We start from the raw sequence: 7,051 nt of genomic DNA on the forward strand, positions 1-7,051 counted from the left end.
GAGACCTGCTGATCTTGTATATTAGTTCTAGGGTTTTTTATTTATTTATATTTTTTTAGACTTAGGATTTTTGACATCAACTATAATATCATTGTAAAAAGAAACTCTTATTTCTTCATTCTTGACTTATTTTGTATTTCCTTTTCTTGCCTTATTCCATTCCTTTCAGCATTATATTGAATAAGAGTAGTGAAAGTAGACATCCTTATTGTGTTCCTGGTGTTGAGAAAATTTTTCTTTCTTTCTTTCTTTCTTTTTTTTTGTAGTTGTACACAATTACTTTATTCTATTTATTTATTTATTTTTATGTGGTGCTGAGGATCAAACCCAGGGCCTTGCACGTGTGAGGTGAGCACTCTACTGCTGAGCCATAACCCCAGCCCTGAGAAAATTTTTCTACCTTTTACTACTAAATATGCTAGATGTAACTTTTCTGTAGATTTTTTTTTATGAAGTTAAGGGAATCTCCCTCTTTTACCATTTTTTTTTTCCTGAGAATCTTTACCATGAATATATGTTAGGTTTTTGCCAAATTCTTTTTCTGCATGGATCGTGTGAATTTTCTTCTTTGGCCTGTAAATATGGTGGATCACATTGCTTAATTTTTAATAGTGAACCAGCTTTGCATCCCTGGAATAAAACCTACTTGGTAGTATTGCATAATTCATTTTATGTAATGCTGAATATATAATAGTAAGTTGGTGTTAAGAATCATTGCACTTATATTTATTACAAATGCTTATAGTTTTCTTTCCTTTGGATGTCTCTAACAATGGTATCAGGGTAATACATTATAAAATTAATTGGAAATGTTTCTTCCTCTTGTGTTTTCTGAAAACTATTTTGTAAAATTAGCATTAATTTTACAAGTTGGTTTGTGAAATTAAAATTTAGTAGATTTCTCCAGCAGACCCATTTGAGCATAGAAGTTTCTTATATTGAATTTTTTAAATCAAACATTTAATTTTCTTAATAGTTCTGACCAGGTTATTCAAATTATATATTTAATATCAGGTAAGTTGTGAAACTGTGCTTTCATTTAAGCTATTAAATTTATATATGGAATTATCTGCCATATTTCCTTGTTATCCAGTTGATATCTGTAGTCTGTCTTCTTTCTTTATTAGTCTTAGAATTAAAATAAAATTTACCATTTTTTTTTGATTTTTTCAAAGAAGCAGATTTTAAAAATAGATTTTCTCAACCTCACTGATTTTTGCTCTTAAGTAGACCATTCCTTCTTCTTACTTGGGGGGTTTTAAGTAGCTGCATGTGCCTATGGGTGCCTTTTCTGTGTTTGGATTCTCATTCTCCCTGGGGTTTGGAGTGCTCCACAGTCTTTGAGGCTTTGTTCATTTTCCTCACTCCTCATTCTTCCTGTCCCTCTGGCTGCATCATCTCTGTTGGCCCATCTTCAAGTTTCCCGATTCTTTCTTCCACTTACTAAAATTGCTTTCTAACTGAGGTAGTAAAATTTTTATCTCAGCTATTTATTTCTCAACAGAACTCCCAAAATTCTACTTGGTGCTTCTACAATTTGTATTCTTATATTCTTTATTTGATGAGACATGGTTTTCATGCTTTCTTTTAACTATTTAGTTTCCTTTAGTTCTTTGAACCTACTTGCAAAAGCTATTTTAAAGTATTTGTTTGCTAAATCTAAATCTTTAAAGTTTTTAGTTATTAAAATGGGGGCATCTATTTGCAGTTATTCCAACATGACTGGAACATAAAAAAACAGTTTTTCAAATTCACAAATAAAATGTCATTGTAGGTTTCAATGACAGGGAAGAAGAAAAGAATTAGGATCTTTGTTGATATTTAAATTAAAGGAGAATTTAACTCTCAATCCAAATATAATGTTCAGAAGCTCAAATTTTAGGAGATAGAGTTAAAACTCAAATTCATGTCTATAAATACAGGGGGTTGATAAAGGCAAAATATGTCCCTGGTACTCCAACTGAAAAACCATAATGAACTACCACAAATTTAGCGGCTTTCCCCTGCCCAGTACTGGGAATTGGACCCAGAAGCACTCTACCACTGAGTTATATCTCCATCCCTTTATATTTTTTTTAATTTCCAAATAGGGTCTCACTAAGTTGCTTAGGCTGGCCTCTCACTTAACGATCCTCCTGTCTCAGCCTCTAGAGTGTCTGGGATTACGCGTATATGCCGCCACACCCAGCAGATTTGATGCCTGACAGCAACACAAGTTTATCATCCCGCAGCTCGGCAGGTCGGAGATTTGGGCAGAGCATGGGTTGTGTAATTCTTGTGCTTAACAGTCTCAAAAGACTCAGATCAAGATGTCAGCAGAGCCCTGAGTCTTCCTGAAGTCTGTAGAGGAGAATCCTTCTAGGGCTCATTCAGGGTGTTGGTGGGATCATTCTCCTGTGGTCCTAGGACAAAGGCCCCGGCAGCCACATCCTTATCCTCTAGATCCTGCCTGTCTTCGCTGGCTTGTGGCACTCTTCAAAGAAGACAACTTGGTGCTTCGGCCTCACCTGTGGTGCATGTCTCCCTCAAGCTGCAGAAACCTGTCTGCTTTGAAGGGCTCAAGTGATTAGCTCTGGCTGACACGGGTAATCTGGGATAATCTCTCTGTATCTTAAATATATCTTCAAAGTTCATTTTGAGTGTAATGTCACGTCCTCATGATGGGGGGTTAGGGAACAGATCTCCTGGGTAGGGGCATTACTTGGTCTTCCTCACCAATGCACCTGGTAAATTCCCCCCACCCTAGACCTGTGTACTTCATAAAGACAATGAACAAACAGCTCTTCTGTCCCCAGAAGACCTCTGGCTGCTCATCCTTGCCCTGTTACAGGTTTCATCTTAGAATTTGGAAAATAAGCAGATATCAAATATAATCACAAAATATCAAAGGTACAAAGAATGGCTCGCACCTAGTCTAGCTCTATTTACAGAGGAGGAAATTGATGTCCAGATACAGAACGGTCCTTTGACAAGTTAATAGAGTTGAATGTGTATTCTGGATCTTCAAATCTTTGCCAATATGTGGTTTTATTAACTAGACGGAAGAGAATAGGCAGATTCCTAGAATTTCAGTTTACTCATATCTAAAGGGGAATGCTAATGATACTTTTTAATGATGACTTGAGAATTAAAGGAAGTAAATGTATGTAAAGCATTTAGTACAGTAATTATACTTGGCATGTAATAAGTGCAGAAAATGTTAACCATTATTACTGTTGTTACTATTATATTATTATTCTGCAATTCTAGGTTGCATCAATACACAGGCCCTTTCTTTGGATTGAATAAGTTGGTTAACTAAATAGTTTAGTCTTCAACTGTGAATTTGAAACTTGTATCACTGCTTTTTCTAATATGATGCTTTCTTTTTGACTGATTTAAAATTTTATATGGGTGAGTAAATATATACAGTAAATAAAAATTTTTATTTACTTTTATTTATTTATTCCATAAATAAACTTTCATTTTAAAGTGACAAAGCATTACATGATCACATTTGATCTTTTAAAATGAATTCAGGCATTAATGCATTCCTAAAACGATATATATGGGCCAGGCAATAAAACCAAAGTGATAAAGACAGACATAATCCCTGCTCACTCAGAGCTTATTCACTAGGGGGTTACAGATAGTCAATGAATAAACAAAAATACCAATAAAAATTTTTACAAATTATTTGAAAGAATATGATGTTATAAGAGATGAAGGCTCCTCTGAGAATTGATTTTCAAGTTGAGTCTTTAAGAGGAGCAGGATCCAACCATTTAGATAGTATTCATGGAGATGAAAATCACACATAAGTTTGAGGTACACTTGAAAGAGAATCAGCAGGATTTGCTAAAGATGTAGATATGGGCAGGGAACTGGGGAAAGGAAGGTACAGGATGACTCAGGTTTTAGGTTTCTGTGGGGAGTTGAGGAGTATTAAGAGAACTTTCAGAGGCCCCGGGTCTAATTTTATCCACCACTTCACAGTGTTATTTTCAGCCTCATTTGTTTGGCTATTTTAATTTCCAGTTTCAGAGGAAATATTATTATCTGAAAGTGTTGATAATGAAATCCACTTTCCTTCTTCATTGGATTCTTGTGAAAGTATGTCTATAAAATGTAATTGTAAAACAAAAGAGCAGATACTACTGTAAGGTGGATCATAAGTATTTATTTAATGAGAGGGAATTATGTAATTTAATAATATGCCAGTTGCTTAAAAGTAGAGGTGATAGAGGTGGTGAATTAAAATAAGATTTGAGTCAAGCTGGAGAAATACAAAAGTGAAATAACGTTTTAAAGGGGAACTTGAAATGGGGGCAGTTGCATAATAGACATGTGTTCTAGGTCAACTATGTTCATTCCTTTGTAATTCATTAATTAATCTAATCTTCATAAAAAACGGTAATCCAGACATTATCCCTTCTTAAACATGAGCAAACTGAGGTTCACAGAAGCTAATGATGTTTTTCAGGGTCCAGGTTAACCAGTGATAAAGGAGCTAAACCCACTTTTAAAACCCAAATCCAAAGGTTTACACCAAGGGTTGAAGAATCTTTTCGGGAAAGAATCAGAAAAGAAATATTTTAGGCTTTGTGGACTTAGCCCAGCTATTTAATATTGCCATTATAACATAAAAGCAACCATAAACAACTAAGTGAATGAGAGTGGCTATGTTCCAATAAAACTTTATTTAAAGAAATAGTGTGCTGAATTTGGTTGCTGACCACTGATTTACACGTAGGAAAAGGAATAGCTTAGCAGATTCTACAGAAAATGAGGAAGCTGAGATACCTAAGCCTCATTGAAGAACCATCTGCCGAGAAAGTAATTTCAGGTGCAAGTTGATGGGCTCTCACAATTCCTAGAACTTGTGGTCATTATGTCACGGCCTCAGATTCATTGGCTGGTCATGGCAAAGCAGCATGGGAAGAGAGTGATTAAAACTTCAAAATAATCCCAAATACCACCCTACCCAACAGTTCCAAATTCATCTTTCTTCTAGCCTTTTGCTGGAGATCTTGACTAGGAAACTGTACAGTAGGAGTTTGGCTTTTTCTTCTATAATCTCTTTAACTATTGTTTAAGAGGAGAGTTGACCAAGGCAGAATGAAGAAAAAGATAGCAGAGAGAAGGGTGTTCTCAGATTTGAAAGGATGTGGGACACTCCTCAGGCTTTTAGACTGGTGGTTTAGCCCCAAACAAGCGGAACCTTCAGACACCAAATGGAATGCTTGGCTTGTTTCTTTTCTATTGGTATCATGACACCTTACCACAGCATAGTCATTGAAATGCCGGTTTGTTGTTATCTCCCAGTTCTGTGGATCTGAAGTCCAGGTACAGTGCGACTCAACTAGGTCCTCTGCTGAAGACAAGGTGTCAGGTGAGCTGGTTTCTTACCTAGAGACTCTGGGGGAGATTCTACTTCCAAGTTTATTCAAGCTGATGACAAAATCTGATTTCCTGTGATTATAGGACCAAGGATTGCATTTCCTTAATATGTGACCCCCTTCATCATCAAGCCAATAGTGACCTGTTGAATTATGATTGTGAATTGAATCTCTGATTTCATCTTCAGCTGGAGAATTATCTCTGCTTTCAAGGTCCACTCTGTTAACACAAGATAATCTGTATTTTAAAGTCATGTGAACTTAATTACATCTTCAAATTCCCTTCTTCCCTATTAGATTACATTTTCACCTGAGTAAACCAGGTGGTGAAGGTCATGGAGATAACCTCACACTCCACAAGGTAGAAACTGGTATTGCCGTGTTTTTCATGGAAGAGAAATGTTGGCAGGGAAAGTATTGGGGCTCTATCTTAATTCATCAACTATTGTTTTTACAACATCAGTGAAGATTGAATTTCTTTCCTTCCAACAAAAGTTTTATAGAGTCTATAGGGATTAAATAGACAAACATTTTGCTTAATAGAATTTACATACTGATAAGGGAAACAAACCCCTAACAAATAATACTGAGTTGCATGAGAATAAAGTCAGGGACAGGGAGGTAAAGAAATGAGAGGAAAGGCACACCCCTTAGTCTTAGGGCCAAGGTACAGTATCTAAAACAGACATTACCTAATCCAACAAAGAAAGGGTGAGTAAGAGCTCTCCTGGGGTCTGTCACCACATTTCATTATTTTAAAATTTTACTTCCCAATAATCATTTCAGTTGAGGAAGAATTCAAAGAAATGGAAATTCAGACAGTGGTCACTGAATTCATCTTCCTTGAATCACAAGATCTATTCTTGTGCGATATCTATTCTCCTTGGATATTTATCTGATAATTTTTCTGACAAATGTAGTCAGAGTCAATCCTTCCCTCCACATTTCAGTGTATCGTTAACTCAAAACTTGTGTCTCTCAACATCAGGTCATGATGGAGAGCTTCTCAGAACAGGTTCAGCCTAAGAGGTGTTTCTCCCAGATCCCCCTCTGGTGACCAGTTCTGACATTGAGAGTAGCTTCTTGGCTGCCATGGCGTATGACCGCTGTGTGGCCACCTGCCGTCCTCCTCAGTACCCAGTCCTCGTGAGTGTGAAGGTCTATGTTGGTCTGGTGACTGGGTCCTGGCTGTGTGGGCTGGTGAATTCGGTCACACACACGGTGCTGGCCACCACACTCACTCTGTGTGGGCCCCACCAGATCAGCCACTTTCTCTGTGACACCCCATTGCTCCTGAAGCTCTCCTGCTCAGACACCTCTGTCCACGAGTCTGCGCTCCACGTGGCCAGTGCCACCATGGGCCTGAGCCCCTGCCTCTTCACTGCAGGCTCCTACACACTCATCATGGTGGCCATCCTCGGGATGCCCTCTGCCCAGGGCAGGAGGAAGGTGTTCTCCACCTGTGCGTCCCACCTCACTGTCGTGGTGGTCTTCTGTGGAATAGCCAACTTCCACTATGACAGGCCCAGAGAAGGCCACTCCCTGGACATGGACACCCTGGTCTCTGTGCTCTTCTGTGTGGCAACCCCCTGTTGAACCCCATCATTCACAGCCTGAGAAGCAAGGAGGTCCAGAGTGCCCTGAGGAAGCTGGCTGGGAGACAGATTGTATAG

General features: G+C 38.0%; 1 pseudogene; it reads left to right on the plus strand.

Moving 5' to 3' along the window:
* Positions 1–2,172: 2,172 nt before the first annotated feature.
* LOC144256040 (olfactory receptor 5AR1-like) lies at positions 2,173–7,051 on the plus strand (annotated as a pseudogene).

This window comes from Urocitellus parryii, chromosome 7 (genome assembly GCF_045843805.1).
Source record: "Urocitellus parryii isolate mUroPar1 chromosome 7, mUroPar1.hap1, whole genome shotgun sequence".
NCBI classification, from domain to species: domain Eukaryota; kingdom Metazoa; phylum Chordata; class Mammalia; order Rodentia; family Sciuridae; genus Urocitellus; species Urocitellus parryii.